This window comes from Triticum aestivum, chromosome 4A (genome assembly GCF_018294505.1).
Source record: "Triticum aestivum cultivar Chinese Spring chromosome 4A, IWGSC CS RefSeq v2.1, whole genome shotgun sequence".
In the NCBI taxonomy this organism is placed as follows: domain Eukaryota; kingdom Viridiplantae; phylum Streptophyta; class Magnoliopsida; order Poales; family Poaceae; genus Triticum; species Triticum aestivum.
This window is the reverse complement of record NC_057803.1, coordinates 167412061-167427559: the sequence shown is the minus strand read 5'-3', so window position 1 is coordinate 167427559 and position 15499 is coordinate 167412061.

Genomic DNA, 15499 nt, shown 5'->3' with positions numbered 1-15499 from the left:
GCGCTTTCCTATTTAGGGTCGAGAGTGGCGCTGATGGTGAAGGTACCACCAGTGCCGTCCTCCTTGGCGGACACCTTCTTGGTTTCTGGCGGAGCTGCCATTGTCTTCTTACACTTGCCGGTGGAGCTTGATGGTGCGTCCTCGACTGCAGCGCAGCACTCCGAAGAGGTGCGCTTGCCGGAGTGGGCATCAGAGCTCTTGCCGGACTTGGTCTTCTTCTTCCCCCCCGGAGCTTCAACGGCAAGTGATCTGCGATCTGTTGCGGCCGCCGCTTCCCGGTAGATCTTGTCGGCGCAGATAAGAGCATCTTTCTTGTCGCCAGGGACAGAGATGACGCTTATCGGGCCTGGCATCTTCAGCATATTGTATGCGTAGTGAGAGGTTGCCATGAACTTGGCGAGTGCTGGATGGCCGAGTATCCCATTGTAAGGCAATGGAAAATAGGCAACGTCAAAAGTGACCCTCTCAGTCCTAAAGTTCAACTCGCTGCCAAATGTCACTGGCAACGTGACCTTCCCCTTCGGCTTGCTCCTTCCCGGGTTGATTCCTTGGAATGTGCCAGTCTCTTCAAGCTCGCTGTCAGGGATCTGGAGTTTCTGGAGTACAGCGGAGGAGATCAGGTTCAAGCCGGCCCCGCCATCAACTAGCATCTTAGTGACCTTGAGGTTGCGGATAGTTGGTGAAACCAACATCGGCAAGCACCCGACTGCAGTTGTGCGATCAGGGTGGTCCTCAATATCAAAGATGATAGGCGTGCTGGACCATTTCAGAAGCTTGCGCGACTCGACAGGTGGTTCCGCCGCATTGACTTCCCGCACCCACTGCTTGAGTTGGCAGTGTGAAGTATGCAGAGAAGCACCGCCGTCAATGCACAAGACCTTTGTGGCTTTCTGGAACTCCTGCTCACTGGTCTCGACATCATCCATGTCTTCGTCGTCGTCGTCATCTTCATCCTTGTCGCGGCCGCGGGGAGGTCTGTCTCCTTGCCGCTGCTTGGCATTGCCGCGGCGTCCTCCCCGGCCAGCACGCTTCTTGCCGGATTCTCCAGCGCCTCCTTGGGCCCTCTCCTTGTCGCGTCGCTCGTATTCAGCTTTTTGCTGCTGGACAAGCTGCTCGACCTTCTTGCAGCTCTGGAGGTCATGGCCCTTGGTGCGGTGGATCTTGCAGTACTGCTTGTCGGTGCTGTCCTGCTTGTTGGCGACCGCCACAGACTGGCAGTTGGTGCATGCGGCAATCTCCTTGCCGGAGCTACCAGCTTTGGCTTTCTTGGCGCCACCTTCGTTGCCGGACTGCTCAACGACTAGCACATCTTTGCCTTTCTTCTCCCTGTTGTTCCGCCGTCGGTTTTTCTTTGCCGGGGCAGCATCCTCGCTGTCAGATCCTTCTGCTCCTGTATTCTCTCCGGGGAGTTTCCTCCCTTCCTCAGCACGTGCACACTTGTCAGCCAGGGCATACAGCTCACTGACGTCTCTGATCTTGCACATCGCCATCTCCTCCCGCATCCTGCGGTTACGCACGTTCTGATGGAACACGCTGATGACCGCGGCAGGGTGGACATCTGGGATGTTGTGCTGTACACGGCTGAATCTCTGAATGTACTTGCGCAGGGGCTCTCCTTCCTTCTGGGCGAGCAGATGAAGGTCACTCTCTTGGCCATGAGGTTTGTGGCCACCTGTAAAGGCGCTGACAAACTGATGGCATAAGTCTGCCCAGGAGGATATGGAGTTGTCCGGCAAGTGCATGAGCCAGGACCTGACGTTGGGCTTGAGCACCAGCGGGAAGTAGTTGGCAAGGATCTTGTCGTCCCGCCCCCGGCAGCCTGCACCGCGATGGTGTAGATGCTGAGGAACTCCGACGGATGCGACTTGCCGTCGTACTTCTCTGGTACGTCTGGCTTGAAATTCTTCATGCTGGGCCACTGGACTTGCCGCAGCTCACGAGTAAACGCAGGGCAACCTACCGCGTACGGCAAGCCACCTGGTTCCCCTGGCGCATGCATGTCGACAGAGGGCCCAGCGCGCTGGTCCGATTGACGTCGCGCTTCTCTTCGGCGCTCGATGCGAGTACGAGCGTCTTCTTGCTGTCGTTCGTGAAGAACTTGGCGCTGATCGCGACGAGCTCGTGGATCTGATGACGCGGTGGAGTCGCTGTCGAGGTGGATCCGGCGAGTCGGCGATCTTGGCCTTCGGGGCGGAGAGTGCACAGTGATTGCACCCCCACCAGTCTTGTCGCCACCGGCTCGTGCCTGGCTGACTTGCCGCGGCTGCGACGTGCTCGGCTGCCGTTGAGTGTCGCCGTTGGCGAAGCCGATGAGACTCTGAATGGTGGCCCTCCAGTCGTCGATCTTGTCTGCCGTAGGAGGGTAGTCTAGGAGCAGTTGAGCTCGCACCAAAGCTTCTGCTGGAGTGGCGGGTGGCGGTGGCAAACGGTGCGAGGAGCGGGATATGCTCGGACTTCTAACTATGTTAGAAGGAGCAGTGTCCCGTCCAGGCGACCGTGCCTCGCTCATGCTAGCATGTTGGCATGCATGCTGGTCTTGAGCGCTCCGAGACCCACCAGCTCGATCTTGGTCCAGCAAACGCATGGTACTGAGAGCACCATGACGCTGCCAGTCCCGTGCCTCCTGAGATGGGCGCGGTGCATGCACGGACGCCGAGGTCTTGGAGTGCGCTCGGTCGTTGTGGGAGCCGGCTACGCCGCTGATGGGCAGCGCAGCCTTGTCCTTGGACCTGGCAGCACCATGAGCTCCCTCGTCGACGCCCGTTCTTCCGCCGGCGTCTGCCCCATCAGCCGTTTGCTCCGGCGGTGGTGGGTTCGGCACGGACAGAGTAGCCGCCTCCGAAGCCTTCTTCTTCGGCGGCATGTCGATGAAGATGATGAAGATCTAGCGCGCGTGAACGCCGGATCTGGTTCACACAACCTCGACGCCCCCTACCTGGCGCGCCAAAGATGCCGTGGATCAGAACCCCGGCAAATTGCCTAGTAAAGTTAAGGCCATCTTCAATTCAATAGACTTGTACCAACACTTTCACCTACCTTTGTCTGCTCAAGCTTTTGATGAGCTAAACTTGATAAGAAATATGTTGGTCTCCCATACAAGAGATGACACTTGTAAGGATTTATGGTTCTGGCAGGGCTCTTCAAAGGTTTACAAACCTAAGCTGTTCTATGGTCATGTTTTTCAGAATGAAATATTCAACCACTTGTTGTGCTGGATCTGGAAATCCTCTTGTACTATCAAGATCAAGGTTTTTGCATGGATGCTCATCATGGATAGACTCAACACTAAGGATATGGTTGATAGAAGGCACTGGCACATGGATGATGGTGTTACTTGTAGGCTATGCCCCCTTCAAGTGAGAGAAACCAGAGACCATCTCTTCTTCAACTGCCATTTCAGTGTCAGAGTTTGGAATTATTTGCAGATCGATTGGTCGGCTGGAACTTCAATGTCTGACCTAGTCATCCAGGCAAGGAGAAGTTTTGATAAGCCCTTTTTCAATGAAGTAGTATTTATTGCCTGCTGGAATATCTGGATCATCAGAAATGCCAAAGTGTTCAGAGGTGAGAGGGCAAGTTTCAACAAATGGAGAGGAGCTTTCAGGCATGATATTACTCTGATGCAGCATCGAATCAAATCGGGATACAAGGATGAGTTACTCAAGTGGATCTCTTTCTTGCCACCTTAAGTTTTAGCCTTTTCTTTTTTTATTTTGTTTTTCTCCTCTCCTTTCGGTTACCTCTTGTAATCATGTTGTTGTAACTGTTGTCTGGCTTTAATAATAAAGTTTTGATATGCTGTGGGGGTTTTCCCCACAGTTCACAGTCAAAAAAAATTGCCTAGTAAAGATGAAATTATTGGTCTTGCTTCTATTGCCGTACCTCCTAGTGATCCTTTAGAACAATATTTGATAGACCATGAAAATGATATGTATATGAATGAAAGAAGGGAAATAGATGAAGTGTTGTTTAAACAGGGACCTATTATGAAACACAACTTGCCTGTTGAAATCTTAGGGGATCCTCCTCCACCCAAGGGTGATCCCGTGTTTGAGCTTAAACCATTGCCTGATACTCTTAAATATGCTTATCTTGATGAAAAGAAGATATATCCTGTTATTATTAGTGCTAACCTTTCAGAGAAGGAGGAAGAAAAATTATTGAAAACTCTGAAGAAGCACCGTGCTGCTATTGGATATACTCTTGATGATCTTAAGGGCATTAGTCCCACTCTATGTCAACACAAAATAAATTTGGAAAAAGATGCCAAACCAGTTATTGATCACCAACGACGACTGAATCCTAAGATGAAAGAAGTGGTAAGAAAAGAAATATTAAAGCTCCTTGAGGCAGGTATAATTTATCCCGTTGCTGATAGTCAGTGGGTAAGTCATGTCCATTGTGTTCCTAAGAAGGGAGGTATTACTGTCGTTCCTAATGACAAAGATGAATTGATTCTGCAAAGAATTATTACAGGTTATAGGATGTTAATTGTTTTCCGCAAATTAAATAAGGCTACTAAAAAAGATCATTACCCCTTACCTTTTATTGATCAAATGCTAGAAAGATTATCCAAACATACACATTTTTGCTTTCTAGATGGCTATTCTGGTTTCTCCCAAATACCTGTGTCAGCTGATGATCAATTTAAGACCACTTTTACTTGCCCTTTCCGTACTTTTGCTTATAGACGGATGCCTTTTGGTTTATGTAATGCACCTGCTACCTTTCAAAGATGCATGATGGCTATATTTTCTGATTTTTGTGAAAAGATATGTGAGGTATTCATGGATGATTTCTCCATTTATGGATCCTCTTTTGATGATTGCTTAAGCAACCTTGATCGAGTTTTGCAGAGATGTGAAGAAACTAACCTCGTCTTGAATTGGGAGAAATGCCACTTTATGGTTATTGAAGGTATTGTCTTGGGGCACAAAATTTCTGAAAGAGGCATTGAAGTTGATAAAGCTAAAGTTGATGCTATTGAAAAGATGTCGTGTCCCAAGGACATTAGAGGTATAAGAAGTTTCCTTGGTCATGCCGGTTTTTATAGGAGGTTCATTAAGGACTTCTCAAAAATTTCTCGACCTCTGACTAATTTATTACAAAAGGATATACCATTCGTCTTTGATGATGATTGTGTAGAAGCCTTTGAAATACTTAAGAAAGCATTAATCTCTACACCTATTATTCAACCACCTGATTGGAATTTACCTTTTGAAATTACGTGTGATGCTGGTGATTATGCTATAGGTGATGTTCTAGGGTAAAGAGTTGATAAGAAATTAAATGTTATTCAGTATGCTAGTAAAACTCTAGACAATGCTCAGAGAAATTATGCCACTACTCAAAAAGAATTTTTAGCAGTTGTATTTGCTTGTGATAAGTTCAGACCTTATATTGTTGATTCTAAAGTAACTATTCATATTGATCATGCTGCTATTAAATATCTTATGGAAAAGAAAGATGCTAAACCTAGACTTATTAGATGGGTTCTCTTGCTACAAGAATTTTGATTTGCATATTATTGATAGAAAGGGAGCTGAGAACCCCGTTGCAGACAACTTGTCTAGGTTAGAAAATGTTCTTCATGACCCACTACCTATTGATGATAGCTTTCCTTACGAACAATTAAATGTCATAAATGCTTCTCACACTGCTCCATGGTATGCTGATTATGCTAACTACATTGTTGCTAAGTTTATACCACCTAGTTTCACATACCAGCAAAAGAAAAAGGTTTTCTATGATTTAAGACATTACTTTTGGGATGACCCACATCTTTATAAACAAGGAGTAGATGGTGTTATTAGACGTTGTGTACCTGAGCATGAACAGGAACATATCCTACACAAGTGTCACTCCGAAGCTTATGGAGGGCACCACGCTGGAGATAGAACTGCACATAAGGTATTGCAATCCAGTTTTTATTGGCCTACTCTCTTCAAGGATGCCCGTAAGTTTGTCTTGTCTTGTGATGAATGTCAAAGAATTGGTAATATTAGTAGACATCAAGAAATTCCTATGAATTATTCACTTGTTATTGAACCATTTGGTGTTTGGGGCTTTGATTATATGGGACCTTTTTCGGCCTCTAATAGATATACACATATTTTAGTTATTGTTGATTACGTTACTAAGTGGGTAGAAGCTATTCCAACTAGTAGTGCTGATCATAACACCTCTATTAAGATGCTTAAAGAAGTTATTTTTCCGAGGTTTGGAGTCCCTAGATATTTAATGACTGATGGTGGTTCACATTTTATTCATGGTGCTTTCCGTAAAATGCTTGCTAAGTATGATGTTAATCATAGAATTGCATCTCCTTATCACCCACAGTCTAGTGGTCAAGTAGAATTGAGTAATAGAGAACTCAAATTAATTTCAAAAACTGTTAATAGATCTAGAAAGAATTGGTCCAAGAAACTTGATGATGCATTATGGGCCTATAGAACTGCATATAAAAATCCTATGGGTATCTCTCCGTATAAAATGGTTTATGGAAAAGCATGTCACCTACCTCTCGAACTAGAACATAAGGCTTATTGGGCTATTAAAGAGCTCAATTATGATTTCAAACTTGCCGGCGAGAAAAGGTTATTTGACATTAGCTCACTCGATGAATGGAGAACCCAAGCCTATGAGAATGCCAAATTGTTTAAAGAAAAGGTTAAAAGATGGCATGATAAAAGGATACAAAAGCATGAGTTTAATGTAGGTGATTATGTATTGCTATACAACTCTCGTTTAAGATTTTTTGCAGGAAAGCTTCTCTCTAAATGGGAAGGTCCTTACGTTATCGAGGAGGTCTATTGTTCGGGTGCCATAAAAATCAACAACTTCGAAGGCACAAATCCGAAGGTGGTGAACGGTCAAAGAATCAAACATTATATCTCAGGTAATCCTATAAATGTTGAAACCAATGTTATTGAAACCGTAACCCCGGAGGAATACATAAGGGACACTTTCCGGAATGTTTCAGACTCCGAAAAAGAATAGGTATGTGGTACGGTAAGTAAACCGACTCCAAAACAGTTCTAATGGCAATTTTTCTCTGTTTTGGAATATTTAGAAAAATAGAAAAATAAGAAGCAGTCCGGGAAGGACATGAGGGCTCCACTAGGGTGGAGGGCGTGCCCCCCTGCCTCGTGGGCACCTCGTGCGCTCTCCGGACTCCGTTTCTTGCACGATACGTATTTTGGTCGGTAAAAATTCATTATATAATCTCCCGAAAGTTTTGACCACAGTATCACGCAAAAATCTCCTGTTCTTGTTTCAAGCTGTTTCTGCTGCAGATTAGAGCAATATGTCGTCCCAGGATTCAGAAGGAGAAAGCTATGTGGCTGATTGTCTTATAAATCCTAAGGTCTATGGGGACGTGGAGCATTGTGGTTGGACTACGGAAGAAGAAGAGGACTATGAACCCAGGGGAAAGGAGGAGACGAGTTCAGATTAAGATGAAGTCCCATTACCTCAACCTGGGGACATGCATGTGGAGTTCAAAAAGTCAAGCCTCCCTGATAGAGCAAAGAAACCTAAGATCGAGTTTATCCCTTTTCGCCTCTTGCAGGAAAACAAACAGGAATTATGCAAGAAGATATTAAGCCTTGAGCAGGAGATCGATGACCTAAGGGATCAAAATTCTGTCCTCAAGCGCAAATTAAGGAAGAAGCCTATGTCATCAACAACTCCACCCTCTCCACCAACAAAGAAGAATTGAGTATCTGGTATGGGCACTCCCCTTGGCAACTGCCAAGCTTGGGGAGTGCCCCGGTATCGTATCACCATCACTTCTATCTTTACCGTTTTTCTTAGTTTGATCCTTTTGGTAATATCTTGATCTAGTAGCATAAAAGTTTTAGTATGATCTAGTTGTGAGTTTTGCTTTATGATCCTTCTATGTAATCGAGTCCGTGAGCTATATATATAATAAAGATTAATGTTGAGTTAAGGGCTTGATTATTTTGCCATGATCTTGAGCGAATAAAAGAAAAGAGAAAGAATAAAAAGAAAATAAAAGAGATCATATGGGTCTTATGAAGAGTAATGAGCTCACATAGAAAGAGTATGATGAATAAAAGTTGTTGAGAGTTGACAAACATAGTTTTGGTCATCGTTGCAATTAATAGGAAGTAATAAAGAAAGAGAGGTCTTCACATATAAATACACTATCTTGGACATCTTTTATGATTGTGAGCACTCATTAAAATATGACATGCTATAGAGTTGACGTTGGACAAGGAAGACAACGTAATGGGTTATGTTTTCTTACATCTGAGATAAATTATATTGTCATGGATCATCCAACATGATTGAGCTTGCCTTTCCCCCTCGTGCTAGCCAAATTCTTTGCACCAAGTAGAGATACTACTTGTGCTTCCAAACACCCTTAAACCGGTTTTGCCATGAGAGTCCACCATACCTACCTATGGATTGAGTAAGATCCCTCAAGTAAGATGTCATCGGTGCAAGCAATAAAAATTGCCCTCTAAATATGTATGACTTATTAGTGTGGGAGAAAATAAGCTTTATACGATCGTGTGATATGAAAGAAATAAAAGTGACAGACTGCATAATAAAGGTCCATATCACAAGTGGCAATATAAAGTGACGTTCTTTCGCATTAAGATTTTGTGCATCCAACCATAAAAGCGCATGACAACCTGTGCTTCCCTCTGTGAAGGGCCTATCTTTTACTTTTATCTTCTACCTTGCATAAGAGTCATGGTGATCTTCACCCTTCCTTTTTACATTTTATCTTTTGGCAAGCACAACATGTTGGAAAGATCCTGGTATATATGGCTATTGGATGTGAGTTTTCATGAACTATTATTGTTGACATTACCCTTGAGGTAAAACATTGGGAGGCAAAACTATAAGCCCCTGTCTTTCTCTGTGTCCGATTAAAACTCCATACCCATAAGTATTACGTGAGTGTTAGCAATTGTGAAAGACTATATGATAGTTGAGTATGTGGACTTGCTGAAAAGCTGTTATATTGACTCTTTCCTATGTTATGATAAATTGCAATTGCTCCAATGACTAAGATTATAGTTTGTTAGTTTTCAATGAAGTTTATGATTCATACTTGAAATTGTGATTGAATTGTTACTCTAGCATAAGAGATCATATGACAAGAATTATATAAGTTGCTGTTCTAAGAATGATCATGATGCCCTCATGTCCGTCTTTTATTTTTATCGACACCTCTATCTCTAAACATGTGGACATATTTTTCAATTTCCGCTTTCGCTTGAGGGCAAGCGAGGTCTAAGCTTGGGGGAGTTGATACGTCAATTTTGCATCATGCTTTTATATCGATATTTATTGCATTATGGGCTGTAATTACACATTATGTCACAATACTTATGCCTATTTTCTCTTATTTTACAAGGTTTACATAAAGAGGGAGAATGCCGACAGCTAGGATACTGGGCTGGAAGAGGAGCAAATATTAGAGACCTATTCTGCACAGCTCCAAAAGTCCTGAAACTTCACGGAAGTCATTTTCAGAATATATAAAAAATACTGAGCGCAAGAAGTTCCAGAGGGAGGCCACACCCTAGCCACGAGGGTGGGGGGCGCGCCCTACCCCCTGGGCGCGGCCCCTGCCTCGTGGGCCCCCTGGTGGCCCTCCGATGCCCATCTTTTGCTATATGGAGTCTTTCGATGAGAAAAAACACAAGCAAGTTTTCGGGACAAGACTCCGCCGCCACGAGGCGGAACCAATCTAGGGTTCTGGCGGAGCTGTTCTGCCGGGGAAACTTCCCTCCGAGAGGGGGAAATCATCGCCATAGTCATCACCAACGATCCTCTCATCGGGAGGGGGTCAATCTCCATCAACATCTTCACCAGCACCATCTCCTCTCAAACCCTAGTTCATCTCTTGTATCCAATTCTTGTCTCCAAGTCTGGGATTGGTACATGTGGGTTGCTAGTAGTGTGTTGATTACTCCCTGTAGTTGATGCTAGTTGGTTTATTTGGTGGAAGATCATATGTTCAGATCCTATATGCATATTAATACCCCTCTGATTATGAACATGAATATGCTTTGTGAGTAGTTACGTTTGTTCTTGAGGACATGGGAGAAGTCTTGCTATTAGTAGTCATGTGAATTTGGTATTCGTTCGATATTTTGATGAGATGTATGTTGTCTCTCCTCTAGTGGTGTTATGTGAACGTCGACTACATGACACTTCACCATTATTTGGGCCTAGAGGAAGGCATTGGGAAGTAATAAGTAGATGATGGGTTGCTAGAGTGACAGAAGCTTAAACCCTAGTTTATGCGTTGCTTCGTAAGGGGCTGATTTGGATCCATATGTTTCATGCTATGGTTAGGTTTACCTTAATACTTTTGTTGTAGTTGCGGATGCTTGCAATAGAGGTTAATCATAAGTGGGATGCTTGTCCAAGTAAGGACATCACCCAAGCACCGGTCCACCCACATATCAGATTATCAAAGTACCGAACGCGAATCATATGATCGTGATGAAACCTAGCTTGACGATAATTCCCATGTGTCCTCGGGAGCGCTTTTCTCTATATAAGAATTTTTCCAGGCTTGTCCTTTGCTACAAAAAGGGTTGGGCCACCTTGCTGCACTTTATTTACTTTTGTTACTTGTTGCTCGTTACAAATTATCTTATCACAAAACTATCTGTTACCTATAATTTCAGTGCTTGCAGAGAATACCTTGCTGAAAACCGCTTATCATTTCCTTCTGCTCCTCGTTGGGTTCGACACTCTTACTTATCGAAAGTACTACGATAGATCCCCTATACTTGTGGGTCATCACATAGCTCCATACAAAATGTTATGCTCGTTGAATCTCTTGGCTATAATCTACTTTCCGTATCTAGACTTGCTGACTTTGGTTACAATGTCCTATTTACTGAAGTAGATTGCCAAGTTTTTCGTAGAGATAATCATAAAATGGTCTTTACCGGTTTACGTAGAGGTGATCTTTACATTGTTGATTTCACTAAAAAGGCTCAACCTAGAACTTGCTTAATTGCTAAATCCTCTAAAAGCTGGTTGTGGCATAAAAGGTTAGGTCATGTGGGCATGCGAAATCTTGATAAGCTTACTAAAGGTGATCATATCCTTGGAGTGAAAGATGTTATATTTGACAAGGATAGTGTCGGTGTCAAAACCGGCGGATCTCGGGTAGGGGGTCCCGAACTGTGCGTCTAGGATCGATGGTAACAGGAGACATGGGACACAATGTTTACCCAGGTTCGGGCCCTCTCTATGGAGGTAATGCCCTACGTCCTGCTTGATTGATATTGATGAATATGAGTGTTACAAGAGTTGATCTACCACAAGATCGTAATGGCTAAACCCTAGAAGCCTAGCCTGTATGACTATGGTAATGAGTATATGCTTTCCGGACTAACCCCTCCGATTTATATAGACACCGGGGGGATCTAGGGTTTACATAGAGTCGGTTACATGAGAAGGAATCTTCATAGTCGGTCGCCAAGCTTGCCTTCCATGCCAAGGAGAGTCCAATCCGGACACAGGTACAGTCTTCGGTCTTCATGTCTTCACAGCCCATCAGTCCGCCCCATGGATAACAGGCCGGACGCCCGAGGACCCCTTAGTCCAGGACTCCCTCAGTAGCCCCTGAACCTGGCTTCAATGACGAGGAGTCCGGCGCGCAGATTGTCTTCGTCATTGCAAGGCGGGTTACCCTTTCGAACTCCTAGTTGATCTTCAGATGTAATGATTGTATCCGGACTTGTATGCACAACCGTAGAAGATATAATATTTCATGGGTTCAACCCACCGACCACTTTTTTGTAATATGACACCACGCCTGCCCAGCCTTTGCTTGCGAACCGTTTTAGCCGGCCCACTGCCCCACGTCCTAGGATGTGGCCTTATTGGCGCATCTTTTCCAAATGGAGATCATGCCTCCCTTTTTTAAGGGATTCCTATCGACCCAAACGTGGGTAACCCAACCGTCGCTTGGGTACAACTCCTTGGAAACAAGCAAGTTTTTGAGGCCCGAGAGGAGACGTTTGATATTTGCAGCCTTTATATAGGGGTACATACCCGTCTTTTTCTTCCACACTTGCCTCTCCCTCAACCCCTGCTACCCCGAGTTCCAACACCCGGGTTTCGGTCGCCACCAGCCCCAATCATGTCCGGATCTAGCCGTCAAGGCTGGTGGGTAGCTTCTTCTGTTACGGAGGAAGATATCGCAAAGCTTCGTGCGGTGAGGTACCTGACCGCTGAAATCCATCATCAGCCTCCTGCCGAGGGGTAGGTTATTCCCACCCCCAAATCCAGCGAGAGGGTCGTGTTCGTGTCCCACTTCCTCCGTGGGTTGGAGTTTGCACTTAACCCCTTCGTCTGAAGGCTCATGTTCTATTACGGGCTAGACTTCCATGATTTGGCCCCAGACTCTGTTCTTCTTATCTCGATGTTTATCGTTATGTGTGAAGCCCTCCGAACTCCTCCACACTTCGGCTTGTGGCTCAAGACCTTTAATGTGAAGCCGCGAGTGGTAGAGGGGGAGCAGGCCGAGTGCGGCGGCGCTACAGTGAGCAAGCTTGCTAGCACCGTTTGGCTGAGAGGATCCTTCGCCAAATCTTCCAATCTGTGGCAGCAGGGGTGGTTCTATATCACCGAGCCCCGCAGCTCCAAGTGGGCGACCGCGCCCGTATTTCGACCCAGCCCTCCAACTCAACTTGCATCATGGATTAATAAGGGGCTAGATTGGGCATCAACGAATGATGTGCGAACTCTGCAAAGTCGCATCCGAAGCCTCATTGAGAGGGACATCGACATAGCCAGCGTCATCCATATAATGCTAGTTCGTTGGACCCTGCCGTGCCAGCGACGACCTCTCCACCTATGGGAGTTCAATCCATAAGGGTTGCGGACTCTTCAGAACTTCTTTGGCACAACACACGAAGGAATGTGGAGATTAGTATTCAGGAAACAAAGGCAATGGCTGGACACCACCGAAGCTGTCGTCCTTGACTGTAACCATCCGGACACCCCAGTAAGTACTCGTTTACTGAATACTTCATAACCAGATACCCAGTGGCAAGATACCAACGGTATCATCCTTTTTCAGGGCTGGATAAAGAAGGTGGAACTGATTAGGTGTCCGACTCCCCTTTCTGAGGGCTCAGCTACTCCTGTGTTGACAAGGATGTTGGCCTCGGTGCCATACCAGGCACCAGCAGGGGAGGGCGAAAAGATCCAAGATGACCTTGGTTCCGGAGGTAAGTCAGACACTGAATCTGGAGAAATCGACCTTTCCTCGCCCGAACACGGGGGCGGAAAAGGACCCAGTATCCCTTCTCCAAACAGGAGGAAAAGGGCCGCCTCCGAAGATGGGAAGGGGCGGTCTCCCAAGAAGGGCAAGATGCCACCGTCGACCGGCTTGGGTTTGGAAAGTGATGCCGTTGAGCAGCTCCAACAAGGGGACAAGCCCTCGGCCGAACCATAAGAGAATCCGGAGTACTTTGATAGCGTCCCGCTCCGTTATTGTTACTGAAGATACACGTAATGCCTTTATGCATTTTTACAGGTCGGCACAGAATTTTTTGGGGCGATCCTCTTCTTCGGGGAGTCTCCTCCCAGAGATGATTGCTACGTCTTGAGCTTGCATTGGTTTTCCCTAAAGAGGAAGGGATGATGCAGTAGAGTAGCATAAGTATTTCCCTCAGTTTTTGAGAACCATGGTATCAATCCAGTAGGAGCCCACGCTCAAGTCCCTCGTACCTGCACAAAACGATAGCTACTCGCAACCAACGCGATTAGGGGTTGTCAAGCCCTTCACGGCCACTTATGAGAGTGAGATCTGATAGATAGAATATTTTTGGTATTTTTGATATAAAAACAAAAAGTAAAAAGTAAAGGCAAAGTAAAAAGCAAAACAATATAAAAGTAATGGAGATTGATATGATGAGAATAGACCCGGGGGCCATAGGTTTCACTAGTGGCTTCTCTTAAGAGCATAAGTATTCTACGGTGGGTGAACAAATTACTGTTGAGCAATTGATAGAATTGAGCATAATTATGAGAATATCTAGGCATGATCATGTATATAGGCATCACGTCCGTGACAAGTAGACCGAAACGATTCTGCATCTACTACTATTACTCCACTCATTGACCGCTATCCAGCATCCATCTAGAGTATTAAGTTAAAAACAGAGTAACGCCTTAAGCAGGATGACATGATGTAGAGAGATAAATTCATGCAATATGAAATAAACCCCATCTTGTTATCCTGGATGGCAACAATACAATACGTGCCTTGCTGCCCCTTCTGTCACTGGGTAAGGACACCGCAAGATCGAACCCAAAGCTAAGCACTTCTCCCATGGCAAGAACTACCAATCTAGTTGGCCAAACCAAACGGATAATTCGAAGAGACTTGCAAAGATAATCAATCATACATAAAAGAATTCAGAGAAGATTCAAATATTATTCATAGATAGACTTGATCATAAACCCACAATTCATCGATCTCAACAAACACACCGCAAAAAAAGATTACATCGAATAGATCTCCACAAGAGAGGGGGAGAACTTTGTATTGAGATTCAAAGAGAGAGAAGAAGCCATCTAGCTACTAACTATGGACCCGAAGGTCTGAGGTAAACTACTCACACTTTATCCAAGGGGCTAGGATGATGCAGAAGCCCTTCGTGATGATGGCCCTCTTCCGGCGGAGCTCCGGAACAGGCCCCAAGATGGGATCTCATGGATACAGAAAGTTGCGGCAGTGGAATTAAGTTTTTGGCTCCCGCTCTGGTCGTTTGGGGGTACGTGTGTATATATAGGAGGAAGGAGTACGTCGGTGGAGCACCGAGGGGCCCAGGAGGCAAGGGGCACGCCCTAGGGGGGCGCCCCCACCCTCGTAACCACCTCTTTGATCCCTTGCAGTAGGGTCCAAGTCTCCTGGATCACGTTCGGTGAGAAAATCACGTTTCCGAAGATTTTATTCCGTTTGGACTCCGTTTGATATTCTGTTTATCCAAAACATTGAATAGGCAAAAAACAGCAATTCTGGGCTGGGCCTCCAGTTAATAGGTTAGTCCCAAAATAATATAAAAGTGGAAAATAAAGCCCAATATAGTCCAAAATAGTAGATAATATAGCATGGAGCAATCAAAAATTATAGATACGTTGGGGACGTATCAGGCATCCCCAAGCTTAATTCCTCCTCGTCCTCGAGTAGGTAAATGATAAAAAGAGAATTTTTGATGCGGAGTGCTACTTGGCATAATTTCAATGCAAATCTTCTTAATTGTGGTATGAATATTCAGATTAGAAAGATTCAAGACAAAGGTTTATATTGACATAGGAAATAATAATACTTCAAGCATACTAACAAAGCAATTATGTCTTCTCAAAATAACATGGCCAAAGAAAGTTATCCCTACAAAATCATATAGTCTGGCTATGCTCCATCTTGCCCACACAAAGTATTTAAATCATGCACAACTGTCGGGTGGTAGGTGCGACATAT